The sequence below is a fragment of the Crotalus tigris genome, unplaced genomic scaffold, assembly GCF_016545835.1.
Source record: "Crotalus tigris isolate CLP2741 ecotype Arizona unplaced genomic scaffold, ASM1654583v1 scf7180000018435.730608, whole genome shotgun sequence".
Lineage (NCBI taxonomy): Eukaryota > Metazoa > Chordata > Lepidosauria > Squamata > Viperidae > Crotalus > Crotalus tigris.
The window spans coordinates 616,681-632,948 of NW_024097001.1; positions in this window are offsets into that span (position 1 = coordinate 616,681).

Here is a 16,268-nt window from a genome sequence, read left to right on the forward strand (position 1 = left end):
TAGTGAACTGGAAGCTATAAAATATAGAGAACGGTTGCAGAAATTGGGTATGTCTAGTTTAATGAAGAGAAGGTCTAGGGTGACATGATAGCAGTTTCAATATTTGAGGAACTGCCTATTCTTCAAAGCACCTGAAGGCAGAGCAAGAAACAATAGATGGAAACTAATCAAGGAGAGACCAACCAAAATTAAGGAGAAATTTCCTGACAGTAAGAACAATTAATTGAAATGACTTGCCTCCAGAAGTTGTGGATGCCCCAAAATTGGAGGCTTTTAAGAAGAGATTGGACAACACTTTGTCTAGAGTAGAGTAGAACAGAACAGAACAGAACAGAACAAAATAGAATAGCAGAGTTGGAAGAGACCTTGGAGATCTTCTAGTCCAACTCCCTGCTCAGGCAAGAAACCCTATACCATTTCAGACAAGTGGCGTCCAGTCTCTTCTTAAAAACTTCCAATGTTGGAGCATTCACCGCTTCTGGAGGCAGGTTGTTCCACTGGTTAATTGTTCTAACTGTCAGGAAGTTTCTCCTTAGTTCTAGGTTGCTTCTCTCCTTGCTTAGTTTCCACCTGTTGCTTCTTGTCCTGCCTTCAAGCACCTTGGAAAATAACTTGACTCCCTCTTCTTTGTGGCAGCCCCTGAGATATTGGAACACAGCTATCATGTCCCCCCTCGTCCTTCTCTTCATTAAACTGGACATACCCAATTCTTTGCAACTGTTCCTTATATGTTTAGCTCCCCGATCATCTTTGGTATAGGATTACCTGCTTGAGCAGGGGTTTGGATTAGAAGACCACCCAGGTCCCTTCCAATGCTGTTTTTCAGTTAATCCTGGGCCTCAACTTTAGCCCTGGTGCCACTACTGCCCCTTAAAAGGCCAAAATGAACACAAATGAACAATGAAAACAATATAAAGAATCTTTGGGAAAGGCAGATTTATTATAACAATACAGATAGTCCTTGACTAAGACCATAGTCGAGCCCAAAATTTCCATTGGTAAGTAAGGCAGTTCTTACGTGAATTGTACCCCATTGTGTGTCCTTTTTTTAGCACAATTGTTAAGAGAATCACTACATTTGTTAAGTGAATCATGGTCATTAAGTGAATCTAGCTTCCCCCATTGACTTTGCTTGTCAGAAACTAGCCGGGAATGTTGCAAATGGTGATCAAATTTTATTTTTATTTTATTTTTAAAATTTATAAGCCGCCCCACTCCCGGAGGACTCTGGGTGGCTAACAATAAAAACACATAAAACATAACAAAACAAACAATACAAGAACAGTCATCCAGGGGTCAGATTTTATAAACCCCAGGCCTGCCGGAAAAGCCAGGTCTTAAGCAGCTTATGGAAAACCAACAGGGTGGGAGCGGTCCTAATCTCCGGGGGGAGCTGGTTCCAAGGGGTGGGCGCCATCACAGAGAAAGCCCTCCTCCGCGGCCCCGCCAAATGGCACTGCTTAGCCGACGGGACCTGAAGGAGGCCCAGCCTGTGGGATCTAACCAGACGAAGGGAACTATGAGGTAGTAGGCGGTCTCGCAAATAGCCTGGCCCTGAGCCATATAGGGCTTTAAAGGTAATAACAACACCTTGAATTGGACCCGGAGACCAATAGGCAACCAGTGCAGCTCACGGAGGATAGTGTAACGTGGGTGTATCGAGGAGCACCCACTATCACTCGCGCGGCTGCATTCTGGACCAACTGTAGTCTCCGAATACTTTTCAAGGGTAGCCCCATGTAGAGCGCGTTGCAGTAGTCCAGAAGTGAGGTGACAAGGGCATGAGTGACTGTAAGGAGAGCCTCCCGGTCCAGGTAGGGTCGCAACTGGTGCAACAGACGAACTTGTGCAAAGGTCCTCCCAGCCACAGCCGTCAAATGATGTTCCAAATTCAGCTGTGGATCAAGGAGGACACCCAAGTTGCGAACCCGCAAGAGTCAACACTGGACAGTCGACATGGTCCTTGGGAGGCAACATCCAAAGCCACTCGGTCTTGTCAGGATTGAGCCTGTGTCTGTTAACCCCCATCCAGACCCTCACGGCTTCGAGGCAACGGCCCATCACATCGGCCGCTTCACTGAGAGAGCTCGGGGAGGAGATATATAACTGGGTATCATCAGCATACTGATGAAACCTCACCCCGTGCTGTCTGATGATCTCACCCAGCAGCTTCATATAAATGTTAAATAGGAGGAGAGAGAGGACCGACCCCTGCAGCACACCGCATTCAAGGGGCCTCGGGGTTGACCTCTGCCCTCCCACCAATACCGATTGCGACCAGCCAGAGAGGTAGGGGGAGAACCACCATAAAACGGTGCCTCCCACTCCCACCCCTTCAAGCCGTCGCAAAAGGATACCATGATTGATGGTATCAAAAGCCGCTGAGAGGTCAAGTAGCACCAAGACAGAGGAATAACCCTTGTCTCGGGCCCGCCAGAGATCATCCATCAGCGCAACCAAAGCGGTTTCTGTGCTGAAGCCGGGCCTGAAGCCAGATTGAAAAGGGTCTAGATAATCCGCTTCATCCAGAGACCGTCGGAGCTGCCATGATGATCCATGGACAGTGCAACTGTCATAAATATATGCCAGTTGCCAATTGCCTTAATTTTGATCACATGACTATGGAGATGCTGCAACATTCGTAAGTGTGAAAAATGGTCTTAAGTCACTTTTTTGAATGCTGTTGTAGCTTTGGTCACTAAAGGAATGGTTTTAAGTTGAGAACTATCTTTTTAACTAAAATGTTTTTCACACCTCCCCGGACTATCTCTGCACCTACCTAAGGGAGATACACCCAGTGGTGGGATTCAGCCGGTTTGTACCACTTCGGCAGAACCGATAGCTAATTTTGTGTTGCTCAGGCCCAGAATGGACTTCCGGAAGCGGCATCCACACAGAGAACCAGTTGTTCACATATATGAATCCCACCACTGGATACCCTCACAGTTTGGGAAACCTTACTTCCGGGATCCCCCAGCCTGTGGACAGTGGCCCACTACCAAGCTCAGCCTATTGGCCATCGGGCTGCATGAGTGGCTGGTCGGTGCACATGCACACAGCCCCACTTGCGCAAGCGTCGCCACAAGCGCTGTAGGTGTTTGCGGTTCATGGCCACACGCACAAGCAACACGTGTTCATGTGCGCACACGCGCATGCATTCACCCCCCACACAAAATCATCCTTTCCCCCCTTCCTCCACTCCAGGCCGTCAACCCTGAAAAGTTGGGGAACTCTGCCCTACTTTATACCACGACATGGCCTACTGTGGCATATGAACCCCATAATAGTTTCTTATTCCACAAATCATATTTAAAGCAATTAATGTGCTACACAAGCCCAGTTTTGTGTGTGCTCATGTGTACTGGATTAGTCAACCTTAAGCCAGTTTAGGATCTCTGTCCCCAGTGGGCACATCAAGCCCAGAGTCACAGAATGCATTTCAAGAAAGAGGGTTATCAGATATAACTGTTGCTTTAATACACTTTTCCATTTTGGCAGAATCACAGTTTTCCCATTATATTGTGTAGAGACTTCAAAACAGACTCATAACTCTTTTTAAAAAATCAAAGAGTTTTGATTTTGCATTGTGTTCCCATTGCAAGGTTCAACATAAAAGTGTTAAAAATTCAACTTATTATGCCTTTTTATGTAGCTACCCTTTGTTCAGTTATTCTGAGCCTATTTTTAAAAAAGTTTTTATTGATTTTTTCATACAATTCAGTTGTATGAAATGTGTTGTCTGAGTTTATCATTCACTAATACAAATTTAATTCCTAATCCTTTATTCTTTTCTTCAGCCATTGATAAAATAAGTCCCAAGTTTGATAATATTCTGTTTCTTTTTTTTCTTTCAACCTCAAAGTAAGTCTGTCCATTTCCTCACGTTCTAGTATTTTTTAATTATTTCTTCCTCTGGAGGTATTATATTTCTTCATTTTTCCAATATTGTGGGAATCTGATTCTTGCCACTGTTATGACATGTAGAATCAAGTATATATTTTGCTTATCAATCTTTTCTGGCATTATATCTAATAAAAAAATTTCAGGTTTAAAATCTACATGTTTTCCCAACATCTTTTCTAGCCAAGTATGTATTTTTGTCCAATATCTCTTTGCTTTAACACATGTCCACCATACATGATAATAAGTACCTGACTTGTGTTTACATTTCCAACATCTATCTGACATATTTTTAAACATTTTTGCTAATCTTGCTGATGGCAAGTGCCATTTATGAAACATTTTATATAGATTTTCTTCATAAGAAGTTGACATTGTCAATTTATAGTTTCTTTCCCACAAGTTTTGCCATTTTTCTAAATCTATATTATATCCAAAATTCTTTGCCCATATTATCATTGTTTCTTTAACTTGTTCATTTTCCGTTTTCAAATTCAATAAAAAGTTATATATTTTCTTAATTAATTTCTCATCAGAAGCTAATAATATCTGATCAAACAAGATCTGATCTTTATAAAATACATACAATTTAACATCTTTATTGTATCTAACTTGCATTTATAAGTATGCCTACTATGATAGATCAGTACCCTGATTTTCCATCTCTTGTTTAGATTTTAAATTCCCTTCAGAATTTAGAATATCTTTATATGTCCATATTTTCTCGAAACTGACTAAATTTGAATGTACAAATGCTTCCATTGTTGAAAGCCATCCTGGAATTTTCAAGTATATTTTACATATTATTTTTTCCCATGTTAGTAATAATGCTTTTCTAATATAGTAGTTTTGAAAATACTTATAAATTTTATTTTTCCCATACCATACCATAAGAAAGCATGCCAACCAAGTTGTAAATCATGTCTCTCCAAGTAGAACAACCTTTTATTTCTAAGAGTTATCCATTCTTTTACCCATGTTGCTACTGATGCTTGATAATATAAAACCCTGGGATTTTTTTCGCTTCTGCTGTTCGCTTAGGAATTAGGGAGGGGGGCTATCTTCAGAAACAGGACAGACTCCTTCCCAGCCAGTTTTCCCCACGTTCCTGAGTGTGAACTATCTGCCTAGCAACTTAGCGTTCTCAAAACATCTTCTCAGCATCACATTGGCTACTGATGGACTGGTCAAAGGTGGGGGTGTTTGGGATTGGGCAACCAAAAGAATTGCTTTGTGCTTTGCGCAGGATCTTCAGATTCCGCCTGACTTTACTGCATCCAATTTCTCTCAGTAAAAGTTTTTTTGATTCAACTCAATGGATTCAGGAGTCTTATTTTTCTGAGGGGCCAGCTGGGGCAGGTCTTACACTGGGAGCATTCACATGATGGATCGCTTAACAATCAGACTGTTTAATGACAAATTTTCCTTCCAAATCAAGGACTACACTACCCATATTTAGTTCTGTGCTGGACTACTGTCACTCGGTGATCTGCACGAACTGCCAGGGAAGATTTTTTAGAACAGCATTTTTCAACCTTGACAACTTTAAGTTGTATGGACTTCAACTCTCAGAATTATAGTTAACCTCCTTCCTATGACATTACCTCAAATTCTTAGGCCGCATTAACCTAGTTAACCATGACATGTCAGGGCTACTACAGATAGTCCTTGACTTACAATCACAATTGAGCCCAAAATTTATGTTGTTAAATGAGACGTTTATTTAAATGAGTTTTGCCCCATTTTATAACTTTTTTTGCCACAGTTGTTGAGGGAATCACTGCTGTTGTTAAGTTAGTAACCCAGTTGTTAAGTGAACCTGACTTCCCCGTTGACTTTGCTTGTCAGACGTTTGCAAAAAGGAATCACACTGCAACCTTCATAAATATGAGCCAAGAATTGCCAAGAGTTTGAATTGTGATCATATGATCACGCAATGCTTGTGTGAAAAAAAAGATCATAAATCTTTTTCAGTGCCGTTGTAACTTTGAACAGTCACTAAATGAACCGTTGTAAATCAAGGACTACCTGTATATCTGGTTTACAATTAAGCAAAGAAAACATTTCCCTTCTTACTAGATCTGGCAGGATGGGCCCCCTCTGGGTCCTGTCTACTAACCAATATCATCTGGTGGGATTCAGGAAATGTGCCTTCTCTGTCACAACAACCACAATGTGGAACATGTCTCCTAAGATTTGTTCAGCCCAACTCTACCTGCATTTTGAAAATCCTTGAAGATGTGGATGATCCTTTGAGGCGTGGGGTGAAGAGTTTGGGCAAGCCCACCAGTGTGATTTTTTTCAGTAAAAGCGTTGTTTTTATGGATTTGGTTAGATTGTCCTGGAGCACCATTCTGATGCTGTTATTGCATTTTTGTTATTTGTTAGTTTTTAATCTTGTTTGCTCCTCAGAGTCCCAACTGGTGAGATGGAGAAGGAAGGAAACTATATAAATCGATGTAATAAATAAATCTCAGATTAAGAAAAACTTTCTCTTTCTGTCAGATTGCCTTCCTTCCAGAAAAAAAAAACATCTACTTTCCTTGAGTTTCCAGCATAATCATCTACTCCTAGCCTTGGGCTTTTATGCTGATTGAGGTCAGCTACAAGTGACCCCAATCAATTTTGTCTTTTATTGCTTTCCTAAAAAAAAAATTAGCTGCAAGTCATTTTTCTCTGCTCCATGGTTGCACTCGCACTAAGAAACACTTGTTAACTCTTTACATGGCCTTTTTCTCTGTTTTTAACCCTCCTTTCCAAATGTTTTGGTATTAGGGTATTAGTTTAGATTAATGTCAGGCACAAGAAATCAGGAACCGAAATTGTTCAAATGAATACAGGTTTATTCCAAGCCTTCTCTCTACAAGAATCAGAACTACTAATGGTTAAGGCAAATTGGCGAAAGATAGGAGCCTATGGAATTCAAGGTGGGCTGGATTTAGATATCTTGTGGGTCTGAAGGGACTTGAGACTGATGACACCCTTGACCCCTCCCTCAGGCTTAGGCTAATCATCTCCTACATCTGTGATAGTTAAATTTACTGAAAAGCAAGATTCAAATGGCATTAAGAAGGTCTATAAGGTATAAGAGTACATAACTTTCAACATAATTGGAAAAGTTGATTAGGGCCTGGGAAGCCATATCTTTTCCCTTATATGATTATCATTCAAATAAAACAGTTTACGCACTTGCCAAGGAGCACAGATGAATCAACCAAACATCTTTCTTTCATGCATGTTCATGTATGACAATGCTTTTGCTACTGCAGCTGCTATTAGATCAATTGTTGATCTAAACACAATCAGAAGGATAGCAAGCTAGATGACTAGAGAAACATGTTTTAGCTTTCCAAAGGCGCTCTCTGGCAAAGGAAAAAGTTCTAAGATGGCAATTACACAAGTTCAGGTCAGGGATGAATCCATACCAAGATTCCAAACACGTTTCATTTTGATTATGTCCTCTGCTATCTCAAAAGAGATATTTGTGTGCTGTTTATACATACGCCTTTCTTATAGAATTTGTGTCACATTATGGTGAAGTTGGGTGTGCTCTGCCTGATGCTTCAACCAGATTCCGTGCTTTAAAACATCTCCTTGCCTATTCCCTGTGTTATTCCTCCTGTTTGGCAGTGTATGAAATATCAGCCTAAGAGGAAGTTGCCATGCTGATTGTTTGAAGTGGCAGAGAGAATTACTAAGATGATAAAACTCAACACCTTTCCCCATCTTTAAAATGACCACGAGAGTGGCCATTATTGACTCCCCTGCTATCAGTGATCCATCCACAAGCTGGGCATCCTATCCTTCTCTTATTTATGGGCTTTTGTCTTCTTTTCCCGTTACAAAGTAACTACAGCCCATCAGGGACCTATTTTTTTTAGAGTAAAGAGTCTGTCTTGGTTCTTGAGTGGCATGCTGTAGCTGCTATCCACTACTTAGTAAAAGGAGGGGGATGATTTGACATCATTGACCATGTATGTGTATGCACCTGAGTCACTCTCGCCTCCTTGTGACTGCCTGGACAAGTCCGGTTTCTTGGCAACATTTTCAAAAGTGGTTTGCCACTGCCTTATTCCTAGGACAGAGAGAGAGAGAGAGAGCAATTGGCCCCAAATCATTCAGTTGGCTTTGTATATAAGGCAGAACTATAGTTCACAGTCTCCTGGTTTCAAATCTAGTGCGTTTCACTACCATCCCAAACTTATACTCAAATTTAAATTTGCTTGTTAAATATGATTAATTTAATTGTCCTTCTCATCTTCTCATTTCTCATCCTTTCTCATCTTCTCATCTTTCCTACCATCTTCTTCCATTGGTATCTTATGATTTATCACTTGTTTGTATCTTATGATTAATGATTGTAGCTATGATTTATGGTGTATGACCTATCACTGTTGTTTGATTGAGAGCTTATGCATTGGAGACAAATTCTTTGTGTGTCTAATCCCACTTGGCTAATAAAGAATTCTATTCTATTCTATTCTATTCTATTCTATTCTATTCTATTCTATTCTATTCACACTTGGAATTATTTCTGGATTCTCTGAAGGTGTATATGTGTGTGTGTTTGTGTGTAAAATGGAGGCTACATGAAGTCCTAAGTCTCCTAGTCTCTGATTTGGGATTATGTTGAAGCCAAGGCTATCCATGTAGTCCTTTATTAAGAAATCAAGTACTGACCAAAGATAGCATCTCACACCCTTTATTCAGCCTTCAGGTTTAGATAATAACATGTATCGCATTTTTATTTTTCTCAGTCCTGTTTATTCTTCTACCAAGGCGTGTGTCCACAATATGCATCTGAAAAATGTTGACTTTCCTCTCTTAATCTGATGGCAATACCTTAAAAACAACAAATTAAGAGGAATTTCTAGTACGAGGCAGCCAATTTTGGTGGAGTCCAAAGAATGAAATCAATCTCCCATCTCCACTCTTGATATCAAGCAATATTTGTCTTCAGTTTCAGCAAGCACTGTTGAAAAAACAAACTATCTGCAAGAGAAAAATAGGATTTGTCAGAATATTAAAAGGGCATTCATTTCAGAAAGAAATTATAATGATAAAACAAGATATGAAAGAAAAGACAAAAATGAGATTGAAATCTAGAACAGAAGAAATATGAAATTATTTATTAATGTAGATCAAATAAGAAATATTCAGACATCAACTATGACTATATCATAAACAAGTATCTTGTATCAGCCATAAACAGAGACCCACATTTCATGAAACAAGTCCTATCATCATCCACTACAAGGACTATAATTGAAGATAATAGAAATTATAAGATGATAGCAAGTGGATATCTAAACCTAGAGTGTACTATGCATGGTTATCTGGAAGTAAAACAGAAGCTGTCAAAAGCTATCCTTGAAGAGAGATATAGGAGGTATATTAGATAAAGATTAGGGAAATAGATCACTGTTGGGTGTTACCCAGCTGTCCTGGCCAGCAATTGTTCATCTTACTCAGTGGTCTCTTTTACATTTTATCTATCAGGATTAAGAAGAGGAGGAGAGTTAATGAGAGCAAACCAAATGATCTGTGACATGTTTCATTCCAGGTTACTGCATAGAACAGAACAGAACAGAATAGAATAGAATAGAATAGAATAGAATTCTTTATTGGCCAAGTTTGGTTGGACACATAAGGAATTTATTTCCGGTGCATAAGTTCTCAGTATACATACAAGTAATAGTGATAATCATGATCATGAACAACATGAAAATTACATGATCCAAATGAAACATATTATCTAAAATAGAAATGATGGCAACTATATCAAACGACATGGGAGGGCTTTTGATAGAAGCAGGTTAATCAAATCCCAGCATTAACTCATGAATATGAAAATAGGATTACCATTTGCGATGTGCAAAAAAACAATGGCCCTATCAAGGAAGGACACTATTTATTGCTAACTTCATGGATAATATAAGAATAATGCTTTACAATAAAAATGTTCACATTTTAATTTAGAAAAGCTAAATATTTTAAAAGTGTAAATTGCATCAGGTTTTTAAAAATCACAGTATTTATTTATTTAACCATATTAAAGTAAAGAGTCCCTCAAGTCATGGTGACTTTTTAGACACATTCATTTAATTTTCTTAGGAACAATCTGAAAGTCTTCTACAATTTCCCTGTGTAGTATAGAGATCTATGATCAATCAATGTTTATTATGGGCACAGACCAGCAACGAGATCTATAATAATTGAAGTACTAAGCAGATCTAAACCTGATTAGCAACTTTTCAAGATTAGCGAAACCACAATAGCCATTTTCCAATTCATATACACTATCCCACACTACCTCTTGAATCAACTGGATTGACAGAATAAAGGCAAAATCATGATGGTATGTTAATAAACAATGATTACAGACCTTTCAAGCTCCAATTATCTGAAGGTAGAGAAAAAACCTCTATGGTACATTAAGAGAATGCTTTCCACATCACCCAACACTCTTCTTTGTCAGCTGCAATCTGTCATTCCAGCTATTTTTGCACAAGATTTTAGCACTTTTTTTCCCAAAAGAGCATTAGTTCCACATTCAGATATTGCCTGATACATCATGGGGCAAAACGGTTGTAAGAAACAGTGTGGCTGCTTCCTTCTATTTTACCTTGTATCACTCCTTCACTCCTGTAGTCAAAAAGAGATAAAGGAGAGAGCAAAGGTGATCAACCTTCATCAATATTAATATCATCAACAAGCATGTTGTAGTTTTTATTAGTGCTATAAGGGAATGGCAGTGTTAGCTGTACAGGGCTTTTGCTGATATATCTGGAAATGTGATGGAATGTAAAACAAAGTCTCAGGAGGGAGGATTTTTTCCCCAAGACCCAAAGAGGCAGCTCCTCATTAAATCTTTGGTATGCAGGAGGAGACCCCGGTGGACCTTCCCTAGCCTTGCCAAGAGTATATTTACTGTAATAGTTATGCAGATTTGTGTTTTAGTCTAGCAAAACACAAGTCTGGCTCTGTTTCCCAATTTTAATCAGTTTCTGTGTAGCAGAGCTCTAGTGCTCTTTCAAAGTAATTGCTAGCTCTGTAGATATGCACAGATGTGTAGGTACGTATACCACCTAAGATGCTGATGAGGCATTACACAGGGAGATTTCTCTGTTCAAGCCAGGTGTCTGCTCTCTCTCAAAGGTCAGCATCCAGTTAATGAAAAAGAGGAAGCCAAGCAACAGCCTAATATGGCCAATACAGCTGGGAAGATCTCAGTCTCTTGATTGCCTATGAGCCAAATTATGGCTAAAGCATGTTAGATTATGTCCATAGCAAAAATTGAATGGAGATAAGGGAAAACAGTACAGGTAGACCTCAAAACCTGGACCACAATTTCCATTGATAAGCAAGGCAGTTATTAAATGGATTGCACCCAATTTTATGACTTTTTTTATTATCACTGTTGCTAAATGAATCACTGCAATTGTTAAGTGAATCATGCAGTCATTAAGCAAATCTGGCTTCCCACATTGACCTTGTTTGTCGAAAGCCAGATGAGAAAGTTGTAACGGCAATCACACAAACCCAGGACACTAAAACCAGTGTAAGTGACGTGCCAGTTGCCAGGTTCATGGATTTTGATCACATGACCATAGGGATGCTCCAATAGTTGTAACTACAAGAACTGGCTTTTCAATGCTGTTGTAAATTTGAACAGTTGGTAAACAAATGGTTGTAAGTTGAGAACTATCTGTACGTTAAAACAGGAATTGGTTAGATGACTTTAAGGTGTCTTAACCTCTGTGGTCTGGGGATAAGGAGCTTTTATGCCACCCGTCTTGTAAATTCGCAGGTTTCTTTTTTCTTTCCATGTCTATGTATACAACCAAACTAGACTGTGTTGTTTGTCTGTGTCATATATGTGTATATATGTGTGTATATGGCTCACCTTTATTATTCTTACCTTGCAGCTCAACCTCTTCATGGCATTAGCCTCATTGGGGCTTGTGTCCCAGAGGTCAGAAATCTACCGATCCTTCACTCTGGTCACCCCCCACCTTTTGAAGGAGCAACAAAGAACTCTAATGCAGCATTAGCAGCTATGCTGGCTGGAGAATTCTGGGAGTTGAAATCTACCCATCTTCAAGCAACCAAGGTTGAGAAACATTGCTGTTATGGAACAGTATCTTGACAACCATAAGTTTCAGATCGCTGACATGGCTGAATACCAACACAAAGCTATTGCAGAGAACTATTTATGTTTACTAAAATTATATTAGTAGTCCTTAACATAGCAACCTATTGAAGTTTCTATGTTCCCCCCCCCTCAAAAGGTACTTACAATCTGGATTCAAAGTTCCCATGGTCCCAGGGGTAGCTTCTTAAATGCTTGGCCATCGCATTGATGGCGATTTACAGCACTGCTTAGTCACAGGACCACAATTTATGACTTTTTTTGCCAGAAACCAATGTTTACTTATGGCTTCCAGCAAAAATTGTGAACAATGGATTCACTTAACAACTGCAACATTCACTTAAGGATTACAGTGTTCACACTATAATCATGATGCTCGCTTTACAACCACAGCACAGAACATACAACAATAGGGTTGTAAGGGCTGTTGGAGGTCTTCTAGTCCAACTCCCCCCCCCCACTCAAGCAGGAGAGTCTATAGCAGGGGTGGGAATATCTGGGAGTTGAAGTCCACGAGTCACGAGTCATAAAAGACTGCCTACCCCTGCCCTATAGCATTCCAGACAGATGGCTGTCCAGTCTCTTCTTCTCTATCACCAAAAAGATGTATAGTTTTGAAATTATAGCCTTAAGTAGAAGGAACATATATATTCATGGTAAAATATAGCAGTGAAGGTAATTCAGTGTATGTGAGATCTCCAAAGGTGGTAAAAACCAGTGCAGATTAGAAGTAAAGAAATTCAATTTCCTGGGTGCTCCTACCTAGAATTATCTGCAATTCCTAGTATAAGAATATCTGGACAGCTGCAATTACCTCACATAATTAAAATGGACAATGGTCCTGTTGAAGGTTTATTTTGCAAGAGGGCAGCAATGGGCAAGTCCTTCATGGTGGATGTGGATTGTCACACCTGGCTCATCTGGAGGGCACCCTATTCATAGTATATTTGCTTGATGATCACGACAAAAAAAATTGTCATAAAATTGGATGAGTCACATGATGATCCGCTTAATGATGGACACAAACCACAACCATAATCCTGGATTCGCCTTACAGTTATAAATTCAGGACTACCTGCATTCTGCCTTTCAATGTACTAGAATTTCCCAAGCAATTCATAAATGTAATAGCTATAGAGGAAAAAAAGAGTATGATTTTCTGAACTGAATATGAAACCAGCTGAAGGAAAAATTATACATTACAGGATCAATACATCTCCAGACTAAAACTATAGAAAAGGGAATGTGTCATATAATGCCATGAGTTTACTGCCTTAAGGAAATCCTAACATGCCCATCATTTATGTTTGCATGCCACTTCAATACCAGATCCATTGCTTCATCATGTAGTCTGATAATAAAAAACAATGAGGCTCACTCCATGAATATTTTTTGTAGAAAAAGATGTCACAGGACAGCAACTATTAATGCAGATGAATGGCTTTCTATTGTGCTGTGCTTTTGCTCCAATGAAGCAGAACAAACCCTTCTTTTACTTTATTTATAGGAAATGGAGGGGAAAAGGAGGGGAGGAACATACTGGTACTGGCTTGCTAATAAAAACATAGTTAACGCAGCTCCTACTCAGCTTAGGCCTGCTGGGACTAACAGAAAAAGGTCACAATTCTGCTAAATTGAAATAATTGCCCATGGAGTTCCAGCTTTGCTGTGGAATCATGAAGACTTTAAAAAAATATAGAAATCTGAGTTTAAGGCTAAGTATAAAGCTGTTGAAGAAACAAAGCATCTTATGGAAAGAAAAATATCAACAATTCTCTATTGTGTGGTTCTCATTTTTTGTAAATAAATCACAACTGATTTGTTATATTTGTTATGTAACAAATATTTATTATGTTCATACAAGCCAAAATCATATTTATAATCCAAAATAGTTCTACGTCTACATTGCACTAAATCATCAGATACTTGGGCTTAATGTATCATTCCTTGATCTGTGACGGACTTCATATGTACTACATCAGCTTTCATATTGGCATATTGCGGCAAGTGAGCATAGCCTTTAGGTTCCATAAACCACATTTTATAACTTAGCATTTTGTGCAAATCCAATTGTACTGAACCAAACTTATTTATTTGTCAAATTCTGAAACCCCACATCCCCTCACAGAGGGACTCTAGACAGTATGTAATAAAATATTAGAACATAAAAATAGTATATAAAAGTTAAAAATTTTAAAAAGAGGCCAGGATGATGAAAACTGTTAAAAAAATAATTAAAAGCTGAAGGGAGAGCTTTTAGGACACTTACCAGGTCCACTGTTGTGTATTCCTCCAGGCTCCTCTTGTAAGGCTGTAGAGCCATGTTTTCACAACTTCCCCAAAGGTCAGGAGAGTGGAGGCCTGTCTCACTTCTTGGGGGGGGGGGAGAGATTTTCCACAGCATGGGAACCACAGCAGAGAAAGCTCTGTACCTAAATCCTGCCAGTCAGAATTCTTTAACTGTTTGGGTCCACAACACACCTTCCCTGGCTGACTGAGTGGGATAGGCTGATGTAATGCCATAGTTATACTAATTTTTTAGTATTAAAATATAATACAAATAGTCTTCGAATTATGACTGTAACAGAGCCTGCCCATCACGGTCATAATTTGTGACAATCGTAAAGTGGGTCGGTCACACGATTGACTCAATTTTACAACCATTTTTGTGACAGTCATTAAGCAAATGCTGTGGTTGTTGACCAAACCAACCAGTTTTCAGGGAAATCATTATAAAATGCAATCTAATGACTACCTAGAAAGGCTGTATTACTATTATTCTTCTCATCTTTCCTCTCATCTATCTCCTTATCTTCTTATGACTATAACTTTGTGGTTTGTATCTTACAATTTATATTAATTGCTTTATTTAGTATCCTAGTATGACTTATGTTGTTTGCTTATTTAGTATCCTATGACTATCACAAAGTGTTGTGTTTTATGATTTATGATGAATGTATTTTTATGATTATGATCATGATTTATGACTTGTTGCTTGTACGCACACTGAGAGCTTATACACTGGAGACAAATTCCTTGTGTGTCCATTCACACTTGGCCAATAAAGAATTCTATTCTATTCTAAATGAATTCTGGTTGTTGAGTACATGAAGTGTAGTTACACTATCAATGGGGGCCCAATTGTCAGATCTTTCAATATGGATCATAAGTATCCCATTTGAACTTCAAATGATCATAAGTCAAGGACCACCTGTAAGATGCACAGCATGACACTTACTGCATCTGCATCTGATAAATGCAGAGGTAATAGAAAGTCTGAAGATAATTACGTTCACAGAAAAGGCATTTCATCAGCTGGTAAGTTAGCTTCTCACACAACCGGTTTTGCACATGCTCAGCATGATGGTTATAAAACTTTACAAACCAGTCCCTTGGCATGGATGCGCATAGCAGAATGCAATATGTATCTTTTGTCATGGAACACAGCATGTCTGTCATGGAACACATTCTTCTATGTACTGTTAATAAAGCATGTGATGATCACACTAACTTTCAGCAATTCTTTCTTGGAAATCTTTCATGGCTAGTGCCCCCTGGAGGACATTTACAATTGTTATCAGGGTATCCAAGAAACCGGCTGGGATTTAAAAAAAGGAAGGAGATGGAACTGGAAGAGAATCCTGGGTTGGCCATTCAGGTTATACTGGAATCCATCTACAGACTGGCTTCATCAATCAGAGACACCAAGGGACTGGGGTGATGCCTTAATTTCCTCGCAGTGCCTGGATATTTTAAAAGTTTCAACAGTAAAAGCTGACTGGCGAATGCTAGTTGCTCAGACTGGATGCAGTAGTGGGAGTCAGCCAGTTTGCACCACTTTGGCAGAACCAGTAGCTACTTTTTGTTGCCCAGGCCCAAAATGGACTTCTGGAAGTGGCATCCACATGGAGAACCGGTTGTTCACATATTTGAATCCCACCACTGACTGGATGGATTTTGCTGGAAAGCCTCTAAAATAATAGTTGATTAAAAAAATGGAGCTTGAGGGCACAAAATCAGAAACTGCAGGTGGAAGCAGGAAAAGGAAATTAATTTGTCACACACATGTTGTGTGTCAGAATCTGGTTGATTTCTGCATTTTATTCTGGTTTTGTCATAGATAATGAATTTGACAGCATTCTAGATAAAGAAATAAAAGAGATGATGTTTGATATGTTTTTGATTTGTGAAATTTAAGATCTAATTCAGTGTGTGC